The sequence below is a fragment of the Cyprinodon tularosa genome, unplaced genomic scaffold, assembly GCF_016077235.1.
Source record: "Cyprinodon tularosa strain WSP-4 unplaced genomic scaffold, ASM1607723v1 ctg598, whole genome shotgun sequence".
Taxonomy (NCBI): Eukaryota; Metazoa; Chordata; class Actinopteri; order Cyprinodontiformes; family Cyprinodontidae; genus Cyprinodon; species Cyprinodon tularosa.
The window spans coordinates 723,144-737,708 of NW_024039338.1; the positions used below are offsets into that span (position 1 = coordinate 723,144).

At 41.2% G+C, this 14,565-nt stretch overlaps 1 long non-coding RNA gene across 1 annotated transcript; it reads right to left on the reverse strand.

The window, feature by feature from the left end:
- Positions 1–365: 365 nt before the first annotated feature.
- Positions 366–9,724, reverse strand: LOC119797740. Its single transcript, XR_005282618.1, has 3 exons — positions 9,665–9,724; positions 538–664; positions 366–466 (listed from the first exon to the last, which is right to left on the reverse strand). It is a non-coding gene; the product is annotated as an uncharacterized LOC119797740 (long non-coding RNA).
- Positions 9,725–14,565: the final 4,841 nt, after the last annotated feature.

The window sequence follows — 14,565 nt, forward strand, 5'->3', positions numbered from 1 at the left end:
CCTCTGCTCAGACCACTTGATTAGACAGTTGACTTTTCAATCTCAAAAACTGTGTTCTGTTGTCAGGTAGCCTCTGATCCAGGCGATTGCTGGTGCCTCTACCTGAGTCTTTTGAAGTTTCTTACAATGTAAGTCAGGCTGAATTGTGTTGAATGGACTTAAGAAATCAAATAACATGATCCTCACAGTGATGTCTGCCTTGTCTAAATGACAGTGGATTTGTAGAGGCAGATGTATGATAGTATCATCAACTCCAACTCCATGGCAATAAGCAAACTGCAGGGAATATCATGGTTCAGTGTCATAAAAACATAAAAGTTGGACCCAGTATTCAAGGTGAGACAGACAGTGGGAAAGTTAAAAACGTTTATTAACCCAAAACACATATCTGAACAGAAGTTGGTTGCTGTGGATCTGCGGACCACTGCGGCTGCAGGGGGGAGGCAGGGCGCTGCCTACTGACACTCTGGAGGGAAAAACACAGGTAAGTGACCACGATCATCTGATGGGAGATGATTATCCATGTGAATCACTTACCTGGTTAACAGTTCAGTTCATCTTCTCTGAGGAAGGTATGATTCAGCCGATGGACTGCCAAACAAGCTGCGGCACAGAGCCACCCAGAGTGTCCCTGATGCAGCAACCTCAGTGAGCAGGCAGGAATCTGATCCAGGTCAGGGAAAACAGATCAGAAAGGAAAGTTCAGGAATCCTGGAGTCCGCAGCCTGGTCAGGTCTTCTGATTTAAACAGGACAGGCAGTCTCAGCGGTTGAGGGACAGAGAAAAGACTTGATACAAGGATAACTGCAGAGCTTTAAACTGTACTCCACCTAGGAGCCAGGATTACGGGACATTAAACTTTAGTTTTCCCCATCACCTAGCCAAAACAGGAACCAAGAGCGCTCAGCAGGAAAGAGCAAGGACATGATCAGGAGATGACAAGGCAAACACTAAAAACCTCTCAACCCACTGGCCTCCGTTGACAGGGACATGAACCTTTGAATACCTAAAACTAACGAAACAAAGAAACAAAAAATATTAAACAATGATCTTGCCCTGATAGCTGGGCTGACCCGTATATAAAGCAGAACGAGCAAGTGGATGAGATGAGTGATAATTAGTGATCGGACGAAGTTAGGCAGGTGAGTGACATAAACAACTAAGGTCAGCTATCAGAGCAGATCATGAAGCTAGGCACTGATGCTTGGAATTATCATTTACTCCTGTCACCTGTCTAAGGATATGTTCACACTGCAGGCCTTGATGCCCAATTCCGATTTTTTTTTGCGTTGCCGTTCACATTACCAAATATACGCAACATGTATGTGATCTCCAGTTCATCACAGGTCAGCGTGCTCTGTGTTTATGGAAGTAAATAAGGATGCTAGTGCTGGAGTGCATCTAGCGATCTTTCCCAACCATAAAAACACAATCTTTTCAAGATGGTTAAACACAAATACTGCTCTCCGCATCATTGTCTGCCATGGTTGTTGTTTTTCTTGCTGCTTCTTCATAGCAAGACCCAGAATAGTGACCTATGTCGGGTATTAATGGCGTTCAGGTCGGATGAATGCAACCTGGCCGTTCAGACACATGTCGCATATGAAAAGATCTGATTCTTATCGGATTCAGGACATCATAGCTAAGTAGCCTGGGTCTCATCGGGTCTTTGTTGTTCAGACTGCCATGAAAAGATCAGATACAGGTCGCATATGGGCCACAAAATCGGATTTGGGTCACTTTTTGCTGCAGTGTGAAAGTAGACTAATTGGCCTGGCGGCTCATTATGCTCATCTTGTCCATCTGGTTCCTGCTGCTACCTATGCTGCCTGTTTGCCCACCATCAGCGCCAGATTATTTGAGCTGTTTGGTGGAAGTAACTCTAGCATTCTTAATATTTGTTCTGAGATACTGATTCTGACCTGTTTCTGCCTTTAATATCTGTTGTAACAGGGGAATATTTATGGGGCTTCTTCCCCTTCGTTGAATGTTGTGTGTGTGCCTGCTGAGTGAGTAGAGTGGGTCCACTGTTCATCCCTTATCAATTCCCCATTTTCTCTTGTTAAAGGGTTGATTTTTCTTGTTAAGCAGTTGCTTCCGATCACTTGTGGTCTAAGCTGAAGCATTTCACTGTTCTGGTAGGTATGGTGTTATCTACACAGTTTATGCAGTCACTTACACACTCAGTCATTTCATTGATGTCCACTATATTTGGCTGACACAGTGCATCTGAGTCTCCAGCCTGAAAACAACCTTGGAGGGATTTTTCAACATCCTGTGACCTTTGTCTTTCAGTTATCTTGAATGCAAATTGTCTCAGTTAAAGCAGCTGAAAAAAAACAAGATTGTGGTCCATTCCATTCACATAAAATATGTCTTAAGTTTTTTTTTTTTTTCCTCTGGTACTGTAGCTGTCTAACTATTGGAATGTTGGCAGTGTAGCAGAAAGTGAAGTGTGATTAAAATTCCAAGTTATTGCCACAAAGTAAAAGGCACTTTATAAGAGACAACCTAAGTGTTGGGATCTGGAGGTCTATCCACCTTTCTCCAGCAGAGGGCGCCCTAGGTCTCCTGGAGCTGAAGCTGACAACCACACCTGCGGCTCGTTTGCTCATCAGGAGACCAGCATTTAAGGAAGTGGCAGAGCAACACTCCAGTGCCAGAGTGTTAAGCCAGTTACGGTTAGCAAGCCTGAGCCAACCAACCTGTCTGATTCTCTGACTCCCCTGAAACCTGAACCTAACCTGTTTTGTCCTCTCTGCTCCCTAGGAAGAACCTGACTGAACCCTGGAACTCTGGAAGAGTTTCTCAGCTCAAACCAGCTTGTCTGATCTCAGAAGAACCTTGGAAAGTCAAACTGTCAGAACCTGCCTGCCCGCTCTCAAGAAGAGAACTGGAAAGTAACTCTAATCTGAACACTACAAAGTCTGAAGTCAAGCCCTGCCTCTGCCAAACCCTCTGCCTACCTTCTGCCTCTGGACCCTCTGCCGCTCAGCCAAAATCACTGAACAGGTACAGACCTGCATTTACTCTACTAGCAACAGTATTTGGATCTCAGCTAACCGAACTGTCCCTCTCTGCAGAGAACCCAGTGGTGACCTGTCCTGGATCTGTTTCCAACATCAGTACTTTATTCACATTGTGTTTCAAATAAACTGTTGAACTTTTTCCTCTGAGTCCGTGTGTTCTGCATGTGGGTTAGAAACCTTGGTCCCAATATGACACTAAGTAATAAAAGAAGTATAAGGAGATGGTCACAGGAAGCAAAGGAAGCCCTGCAAAGTTTGTGCATTCAAGATGTTTTGAGGCAACAGAGGGATGCACTGTGTCAGCTGGAGAAGACATCAATGCAATGAGTGTGGGATTGACTACATAAACTTATGTTTAGATAACACCATCCCTACTAGAAGAGTGGAATGCTTCCCAAATGATAAACCATGGATCACAAGCGATATGATCAATCGATGAGTGTGCATGCACGAAAGCAGTATGCTGCAGTTACATCGCTTCTGTTTGCTTTTTAACTTTCTTAATTTTATCTTCTTTTGATTGCTTTTATTTATTCATGGTGACTCTGTGAAGTATTGTCCTCTATAATCAGGTCGTTTTCAGAGTTTTTGGGCTTTTTTCATGTTGTTTTTATCATGCCGGTCCCACTGGGACATGCTGCCTTTGTTTAGTCCAAAGAACAGTTGATTGCTCTAATGCCGGCCGCCGTGGTAGCCAGACAGCTGTAATACCACCCAAACTCTGGAAGAAAACATGCCGAGGTTGCAGAGGAGGAAAGCAATATCTAGGATATTGAAAGGAGTAGATTTAAACGGTGTCTCCCCTCTGTCGTTATGGGAAACGTGCTGTCCCTTAGCAACAAGATGGACGAGCTAATTGCGCTAACGCGGAGCCAACCGGAGTACCAGGAGTTCAGTCCTAATGCCCTCATTATCATGTTGGGAGACTTTAACTCTAGATGTCCCAGAGAATTTCAGTTTTCCTGCAAGCCCCCCTCACCTCTTCAAGTTTGGTTATTCACTCTATCTTGTTAACTGTCCTTGTTGTAATGCAAATAACCTGTGATCTGAGCAGCCCTTCTACACGAGACTGGATAAGGCTGGAAAAAAACTGTCATCAGAACAAAAGCATGCTCCAAACACTTTTCTTTACTTGGCTATAAGATAAACACCACAGCCCACAAGGAGCATTACCCCCCATGGAGGAGAAGGCTGGAGGCCAAGATCAAGGCAACACGAAGAGAGGTTAGTCAGCTCTCAGACCTACAGAAAGTTGCAGGGAAGAGGTTAAACAAGCTGTCGATTCCTGAGACTCTAGAAACTTCCAAACAAAGACTCACCGCCCTGGCCCGCCCTAAAGAGATACAAGGGAGAAGCAGAAGCCAGGAGAATAAACCAGATGTTCTACACCAACCCATAAAAAGTGTACTCACAGTGGCAGGATCAGATCCTCCCAGGGCTGAGACTGAACAGTACTTGAGGAACATATGAGAGAAGGAGGCATCCCAAAACACCAATGCTCAGTTTCGAGTGGATCTAAGAACAGATCACAGCAATCTCCCAGAACAAGAACCAGTAACCATTACAACGGCAGACATCTAGGAAAGAACGGCAGGTATGAAAAGCTGGACAGCACCAGGCCCTGACATGACCCGCACCTACTGGCTGAAAAAACGAACCACACTTCATGCATGATTGGCAGCACAAATGAACCAACTGCTGATGGATGGGACCCACCCAGAATGGTTAACTCAAGGATGGACAATTCTGATCATGAAGGATCGGCAGATGTGGACAATCCCATCAAAATACCGGCCAATAACTTGCCAGGCATCATGACGGCTAAGATGAGTATGCAAATGGCTCAATACATGCACTCTTCCCAGAAGGGAATAGGCAGTAACACCAGAAGAGCCAAGCACTAGCTACTAGTGGATAGAGCAGTCACTTAAGGCTGTACGACCAGGCAGACAAATCTGTGCACTGCCTGGAATGACTATAAGAAAGCCTACGACTCAACGCCACATACATGAATACTGGAATGCTTGGAAATGTACAAGATCAACAGGACACTAATAGCCTTCATCAAGAACTCAATAAAGTTGTGGAAAACAAGTCTGGAAGCCAACGCAAAGCCAATTGCACAAATCACCATCAATTGCGGCACATATGATAGGCGATGCACTATCGCCACTGCTGTTCTGCATAGACCTGAACCCCCTCAGCCAGATCATCACAAAGACTGGCTATGGTTACCAATTCCGAAGTGGAACAATCATCAGTCACCTCCTCTACATCGATGACATCAAACTGTATGCCAGGAGTGAGTGAGACACCAACCCACTGATCCACACTACCAGGATCTACAGCAATGACATTGGAATGTCATTCGGACTGGACGAGTGCGGTTGCATGGTCTCAAAGAGAGAGAAGATGATCAGAACCGAGGGGGTTGAACTACCAGAAGGCCACATTACAGATGTTCAGGACAGCTACAAATACCTAGGGGTGCCACAGGCTAACGGAAACCACGAGGAGACAGCAAGAAAGACCGCCACAGCCAAATATCTACAAAGAGTAAGGCAGGTCCTGAAAAGTCAGCTGAATGGGAAAAACAACATCCAAGCCATCAACACATATGCCCTGCCAGTCATCAGATACCCCGCTGGTATAATAAACTGGCCAAAGATGAGATAGAGGCTACTGACATCAAGACGAGAAAGCTCCTCATAATGCATGGAGGGTTTCACCCCAAGTCCAGCACCCTAAGACTGTATACCAAGCGTAGCGATGTAGGGCTGAGGGCTAGTGAGTGCCAAGACCACTGTCCAGGATGAAACAGCTAACATCCAGGAGTACATCAGAAAAATGGCCCCCAAAGACAAATGGCTTGGTGAATACCTCAGACAGGAGAAAACCGAAAGTGAGGACAAAAAAGATGAAGAAGGAGAACCATCATGGAGGGACAAGCCGCTGCACGGCGTGTACCACAGAAAAATAGAAGTGGCTGATATAAAAAAAATCCTACCAGTGGCTGGAAAAGGCTGGACTGAAGGACAGCACAGAGGCACTAATCATGGCAGCACAAGAACAGACACAAGATCAATAGAAGGTCTACTACACCAGGCAGGACCCCCGGTGCAGACTGTGCAAAGATGCCTATGAAACAAGGCAGCACATAACAGCAGGGTGTAAAATGCAGGCAGGACGTGCATACATGGAACGACATAACCAGGTAGCTGTCATAGTGTACAGGAACATCTGCCATGAGTATGGGCTCGAAGTCCCAAGGTCAAATTGGAAGACACCTTCTAAGGTAGTTGAGAATGACCAAGCTTAGATCCTATGGGACTTCAAGATCCAGACTGACAAACTGGTGATGGCTAACCAACCAGACATCGTGTTGATGGACAAACAGCAGAAGAAGGCAGTAGTGATAGATGTGGCAATCCCAAGCGACAGCAACAGAAGAAGGAACACGAGAAGCTTGAGAAATACCAAGGGCTGAAAGAAGAGCTAGAAAATACATGGAAGGTAAGAGCAGCAGTGGTGCCTGTGGTAATTGGAGCTGTGACCCCCAAACTGGGAGAGTGGCTACAGCAGATTCCAGGTAAAACATCAGAGTTCTGTGTCTAGAAGAGAGCAGTCCTAGGAACAGCTAAGATACTGCACAGAACCCTCAAACGCCCAGGCCTTTGATATAGGACCCAAGCTTGAGGATGACACGAGGGGTGAGAAAACAGTATATATATATATATATATATATATATATATATATATATATATATATATATAAATATATATATATATATATATGTAACAGGCTCTAACCAGAGTAGAAAAAGAAGTGGGAGGCCGCGTTGCACAACTGAGCATGAAGATAAGTACATTAGAGTCTCTAGTTTGAGAAACAGAAGCCTCACAGGTCCCCAACTGCCATCTTAGTATCATAGTACCCACAAAACACCAGTGTCAACATCTACAGTGAAGAGGCAGCTGCGGGATTCTGGGCTTCAGGGCAGAGTGGCAAAGAAAAAGCCATATCTGAGACTGGCCAATAAAAGAAAAAGATTAAGATGGGCAAAAGAACACAGACATTGGACAGAGGAAGACTGGAAAAAAGTGTTGTGGACGGATGAATCCAAGTTTGAGGTGTTTGGATCACAAAGAAGAACGTTTGTGAGACGCAGAACAAATGAAAAAATGCTCCACTTGCATAGAGAACTTAGAAAACAGTGAGTCCTTCCCTGGCTTTATTTCAGTATTGGCCTCAAAATTCCCATGGACCTAGAACTCATCACTCTGATCTCCCTCTAGTGTTTCCGGTTCACCTGACTGCTGGATATTCCCCAAGCTGAGAATTTTTCTTTTTCCTCTGAGTTGTATCTGCATGTGGTAAAAATATCTGAAACCCATCATGACATGATGGGGAATTGAAGGACAAATTTGCATCAGTTGGCTTGGACTCATTTACATGTGTCTCCTACCAGGGTTTCCTAAATTGACAGCACTGGCTGCAAAAATATTGTCCATGTTTGGGACTACCTACCTTTGTGAGCAGATTTTCTCACTAATCAATATAAATAAAACAACGCTGCACTCAAAGCTCTCACATAGGCACTTAAATGAGACTGAAATTGGCCACTGCTCAGGACATGATGCTGATATTGTTGTACTTGCCCTGGCTAAATGATACCAAGTTTCAGAGGCAAATACTGATGAAAACTAAATCCTATGGCAGGTTACTGTCAATATTATATTAATAAAAATTACAGCTTTGAATATTTGCTGAGTTAATTCTGTTTAAGTTAGTACTAGCCAGTAACAGGTTTTTAACGAAAGAGTTATGTTACGTAAAATATTTCTTATGCACTCAATACATGTTATGTAAGTTTTTCTATATGTATACATTTTATGAATCAACAAGAAAGGTGGCAAATGTACTTAATTAAATGCTTGTTGACAAAAGCTGACACTTCAAATGTGTGAAGCCAGATAAGTTCTAACAGCTTCCCAGATGTGGAAAATTGATTTTAAATCAATTCTTAATCTGTATATGTTTGATGTATTTTGTCATGTAGGGCAGTATTTTTAAGTTCCAAAAACTGTGAATAAATGTTTCACAACATGATTCAATCCCTGATCAGTTTTTATGCATGATGCTCTCAAATAAATGTTTGTAGAAATTGCACATACTTTTCTTAAATACTCTGAGTTTATTCATAATGTATTTTGTAAAAGGGACATTTGTCAATAACAGGTCCACTTCTATTAGTTCAATTTAATCTTGCATTGAGTTTACTTGAGATCAGATTAAGCTGTATGCAGCCCCTAAACCAAAATTAGTTTTACACCCCTGCTCTAAAGCAAGCTCAAGCAGAACATTATCAGAAATATGTGGCTCAGGGATGAAGAAGATCACAGCCTTTAAGCAAAAAGATGACCACACAGGTGGAGGTCTGGGCAGAGCAAATACACTGAATACATTCTTCAACATGTTCAGTTTAGGAACAAGCTCAGGATCCTTCTCTCTTGACTTCTGTTGGCTTATCTCAACAAGCAGCTATCAGGACCCCCTGCAATTTGCTTATTGCTGTGAAGCTGAAGTTGAAGATGCCATCATTACCTGCTTAAACAAACACATTGTTGTTTAAACAGGAAAGACAGCACTGGGAGGACCATGTTCTTTGATTTCTCCAGTAGATTTAACATGATTTAGTGTTATTTATATTGTGAGAAACTTCAGAAAAACCACAGGGGGCGGTACTCTCACCATTCCCTTTTACTGTGTACACCTTTGACTTCAAGCTCAATGAGAGAAAGAGAAAACAAAAAAGGACAAGTGCAGTTCAAATTATAATGTAATGAATTTCACCACTGATGAATACAGAGAAGGACCTTTCCACCATTTACTAGAGGACAATAGGCCACAGTTATGTCTTCTGTCTAGTCACAAAAAAAAAAAAAACATCTGTGAAGCTGTATACAAGAATTGGACAGAGTAGACTGTATTTCTTCAGGAAGTTTAGGTACTTCAGTGTTTGCTGTGAAGTAACATCCATCATCTTTTAGGATGAGCTCTTGTACCATCATCTGTTTGGTTGCAGCTTCGGAGCAATTAACAAAAAGTCAGGAAGCTATTAGAGCATGATCTTTGTGTTCCTCATAAAATGAAGAACATTGTGGAAAACCTTCCTCATCACATTGTTTTACAAAAACAGAGTGGCCTCAGTCAGAGGCTGCTCCTGTAAGATAAAAAATCCCATAGAAGATCAATCCTGTTGAAAGCCATCAACATTTACAACTCGCTGAAGGAAACCCTATGAGTTCAAACTTTTAATTTCCTCTTGGAGTTAAAATATTTTAGAATTTAATTGAAATTAATTTAATAAAGGTTTTCATTTGAATCTTGGAGTTCTAAATACAGGCACTAACCTAAATAGAAAGCTTAAGGCTTTGCATCCTTTTATGCATATCAGCATAAAAAGTAAATTCTCTGAGCATATATTTAAAATAAATTAGCAGTTGGGCTGTTATCTATTTAGTTTCAGCACCAAGATTTATTTATTTTTTTTTGTCAGGTTCTGGGCTCTCAATGTCAATGCCAGTTACAAACATTATAAAGTGGTTAATCTTGATAAAAAGTAAAATCTTACACATGAGAAATGTTGGGCAAACTGGCAAATGTGTTTGGGGGAATAGAAGCAAGCTTTGTCTTCACAAGCAACCTGAAACAAAAACAATAAATATCAGCTTTTTTCATCACTAGCCTATCTTTAATACAAAGTTTAAATACTTACACGTCCTCTATAGAGCCATGGAAAAAAGGCACAACTTCAACTCCAGAACATGACACCCTCTTGGATTCCCAGTCGCACTTGCAATGTTGCGGACAGTCTTCAAGAGAAAAAGAAAGTCCATTGAATAGGAAAATTAAAAAAAAGATTTTAAAGTCAATCTTCATTTCAAAGGTTTTGATGAACTCAAAAAAGCCCCCTGACAAGTACTAAACTGAGGGACTTCACAAAAGAAAGGGCATTCCAAACCAGCACTCAAGATGTAGCCCTTCAAAATAAAATGTCCTGTTCATATCTTAAAAATAAAATTATCCTTGTCTTAAATAAGATTTCTGGTCAATTTTCTGTTAAACAGAGTATTACAAACAGTAAATATTAAGTAATGGTAATATTAGCACTATACATTTTTTTTTGTTGATACCTTTACTCTAATTGCTTTATATTCTTTTGAAATAGATGTTTTTTCCTATGTCTCATATATTTGTCCAAAAAAGGATTCAGCAAAGACAATGACAATGGAAGCAAGTGCAAAATAAGACAACAAATTATGTATTTTACATCATGAGGAGAGCTGGTTCCAACAATTATTTTAATACTTTCAATATTTTTATTAAATGAAAATGATCAATGATCAATAATTTTTAAGTGTGAAAGTACACCTCAAAATAATATCCTTGCTGTCAGTTTATCGTGATTATGGTCCTACCTTTAAATATTTTGTAATTTTTTCAGATACAGACCCAAAGTATAACTTCCAATAACAGATTTTAGATTGATCAATTCTTTTGAAAGTAGCCAAATTAAGTATGCATTAGAGTTAGGTGTCATGCTGAGTATCCCCTGATAAAGTTTCCTAAGCTTTTTTTTTAGATGGTAATAACTGCAAGAACCAGGATATAAAATTATCTCTTTTTTTGGAGGCAAATTTTCACATTTTGAGTTAATTTAGGTATGAATACTAACTAAATATGAAACATCAGGCCCGCGGTAGAAGTGAGGCCCTGGACCATCCCCTTCATCTTATGCCACAATTTTTTTTTTAAACAAATAATGGGAATATATCAAATTCAATTTCTGTTTTGATTGCTGAGCTACATTCTGGTGCTGGTCAAGCTATCTCTGTCTCAATTAAAATCTTTGTTCTGCGATATCTCTCAGTTACTCTAACTGTCCATAAGCACAGCTTCTTCTGCTGCACTTTTCTACTTGGCACTTGTTGCGTTCACTTGGTTTTTATTTCTAGTAGCTAGCCAAGGCTAGCGCTAGCATAGCACTGCCATGGCTTTTCCCTCTCCCCCTGACTCTTTTCTGACTTTTTTTAACCTTCCTCTCCTCTCTCCTGGTCTGTGTGTCAGATGATCAGTTATTCCTTTGCCTACTTTAGTGATAATAGTAGGATTAATCATTGTGATATTTTTGTAGCTTTGGAGGCGAGATCAGGGACACGTCCACATAGTGGCCCTCCAACAGTGCCTGAGCCAGGCAATTGGGTGATGGTACAATGAAAGTGTAGTATCTAACCAATTTTCCCCAATCAGTGACACACCCACTGGGAAGCCCACTCTGTTGATTGGCAGCTCCATAGTTAGAAACGTGGTATTAGAGGCACCAGGGACCATAGCCAAATGTTTGCTGGGGGGCAGAACGGGCGACATCAAATCCTACCTGAAACCGCTGGCTAAGGAAAAGCTTAAATACAGCAAGTTGTTATTCACACTGGCGGTAATGACACCCACTTACACCAATCAGAGGTCAATAAAATTAGTGTTGCTTTGGTGTGTAAGGTCACCAAAACATTGTCAGACTCCATGAGTTTCTCTGGTCCTCTCCCTCATCTGACCAGTGATGACATCTGCATGTCATCACTCGTAAGATTTGCATGTCATCATTCAACCACTGGTTGTCAAGGAAGGGTCCTAAAAAACAAATTGGGCTATATTAATAATTGGCAATCTTTTTGTGGGAAACTTGGTCTGATTTAGAGAGACAGCATCCATCAATTTGAATGGTGCAGCTCTTCATTCCAGGAATCTGGCCAAATGTTTTTTTGTCCTCCAAAAACCCTGACAACCCAATGGTGCAGACCAGGAAGAGTCATAATTTTAACACGTCTTTGCAGCTTCTCTACTGTTACCTACTCATTACACCATCCAGACAGTATCTTACCTAGCCTGACGTAGTCCGACTCAATTCTAGTCAGAATATGAGTCTGATACTGCTCCATAGAGCTGTGATTATGGGGCGTGTTTTGAACGAACCAGGGAAAAAAATGCCTCTGCACTCAATTGGATAGACCTACAACCAATAAGAGCAAAGGAGTGCGTGACGTATCTTAAGCGAGGCATAGTTGTTGTCCACAAAAATCAAAGCGTGCAGTTTCACGCCTAGAATAAGAAGATGAGCCTTGATCGCGTTTCTCTGTTCCTCTTTTAAAATTATTTTGCTGTCGATATCTTCTAGAACAGACCTAATAGCAGAATCTACTCACCCAAACTCTCCAGCGGCAGCCATTATTGTTGTCACCCAAGCGCGCATTGGTCACGTGGTTGATAACGTTACTCTTGATCATCTGTCCATCATCGTATAAAGCCCGCCCTGACAATTTGATTGGATCGCCTGACAGTGGGCTTTAATACTCGCGCTACTATGGAGCAGAGCCAGACCGAACTTCCCCGAACTCAAACCTTGTGGGCGGGACTAAGTTCGGACTGGCACCCAGGCTATATCTTACCCACAACCAAAATCAAATGAATAAAAAAAAAGAATCTTAATGATGTCATGGTCCTTTTGGTGTTGGTTGGCTTTTTCATCTGCTCCTGCTCACCTGTCTAATTGGCCTGGCTAGTGACTTTCGTCAATCTGTTTCACCTAGATCCCGCAGCTAATTATGCTGTTTGCTTGCCCGCCATCAGCACCAGATTATTCTAGCTGTTTCAGTGAGATTAATTCTAGCATTCAAGGAAGTGTTTAGACATTCTGATTCCGACTTGTTTTCTGCCGCTGGATATTCATGTTTTTGCCTTGTCCCTCTCTGCTCTGCTCAGTTTCGTATTTGTACTGACTTCCTGGAATCTGCTCGATATCAAACTTGGACTGTGTTACTGACCTCGGCTCGGATTGTCCTTCTGTACCCTTTGGCTCTCTGATCTCCTGGTCTGTCAACCTGGTTTGGATTGTACTCTGGCTTTGGATTATCGCTCATTGACACTGTTGCTTCCTCTGGATCGGATGGCACCAGCTCCTCTCCACCCTGTGCTCTGAAGCGGTAACGATCACAAGCAGCAGACAATCTCCCCCCAGATTCCTCCTCTCCCTCTGGAATCGGACTGAACTCTCAACCAGGTCAGTGGTTTTTTCCTCCTAGTCGTGATCAGCTCGACATTCTTGTCACTGACCTGAGTTTCCTGTTTCTGCAGAGAATCCGGCAATCCGCCCCGCAGATGTTCAGCAACTCACTTTAGTTTCTGAAATAAAATTGTTTGAAAACTGTCCTGATTTTGTCTGCTTCAATATTGGGTCCAAGGTTCTGAAGTCATTATTAAAGGAGTAAATCATGATAATGTAATTAATACTGATATAACTCAAATTCAGGAAAAAGTAAAAACTATTAAAGGGATAGTTCGGTATTTTTGACATGAATCTGTATGTATAAAAACCTGCCGGACTACTTTCGGCTTGACCAAAACTGGACGATAACTCTGCTCACAGGACGCTGCCAGGGGTAAGTCAGTGTGATTGCATGCCACTGGTGATGGGGATGCCATACAGATTCATGTCAAAAATACCGAACTATCCCTTTAAATGTGGTTTATTTAACAGGTCTTTTTATTTAGAAAGTTCTTATGACTTGATTTGTTATTATCAAATTTATTTATGTTGCCTTACAGAAACTTGGCTGCAGCAAGAGGATTATGTGAGCATAAATGAGGCAACTCCCTATAGTTATTTCAATTTTCACATACCCATAAATTTTGGGTGATGAGGAGGTGTAGCAACAATCTTTCAGTCTGACTTACTGATTAATCCAAAGTCAGTTAATAATTACAACTCTTTTTAACATTTTCTATTTAGTCCTTCCTGTCATTGGAAGTACCGTCACCTCCTATTCTATGGAGGATAAAAAGTGCCAAAATGAAATAAATAAATACAGCATTAAATAAATAATTAAATGTGTCAATAATTAATTAAATGTGGCGGCGGGGTTAACGCGAATTGAGTCGCCACCTACTGTATCAGAGTATGTTCACTACCTGTGGATCACAGTCTCTGTAATCGATTTGCTTCGCCTTAATGTGCAGGGTGACCAATCAGGTGTTAGATAACCGCCCCCTAACTTTGATGGGTGAGTTTGAGAGATTCTTTTAATGGTTTCGATGTACTGCGACACAGGACCATGAAATAATTAAATGCACACTGAAATAATTATTTATATTTTTTAATAAAATGAAGACGTATTTTATTAAATTAATGACACATTTATATATTTAATTCCTTATTTATTTAATTAATTACACATTTAATTAATTGTTTCTCGCTGTATTTATTTATTTATTTAATTATGGCACTTTATATTAGTGACGTGGTTTTAATTAATGAATGACACATTTATTTATTTAATTCCACATTTAATTAATTATTGACGCATTTAATTATTTATTTAATGCTGTATTTATTTATTTTTTTAATTTTGGCACTTTTTATCCTCCATGCTAGTCCAATCAAATAGTTTGGCAGTTAATGCGGCTTTTTAAAAGTTTGTT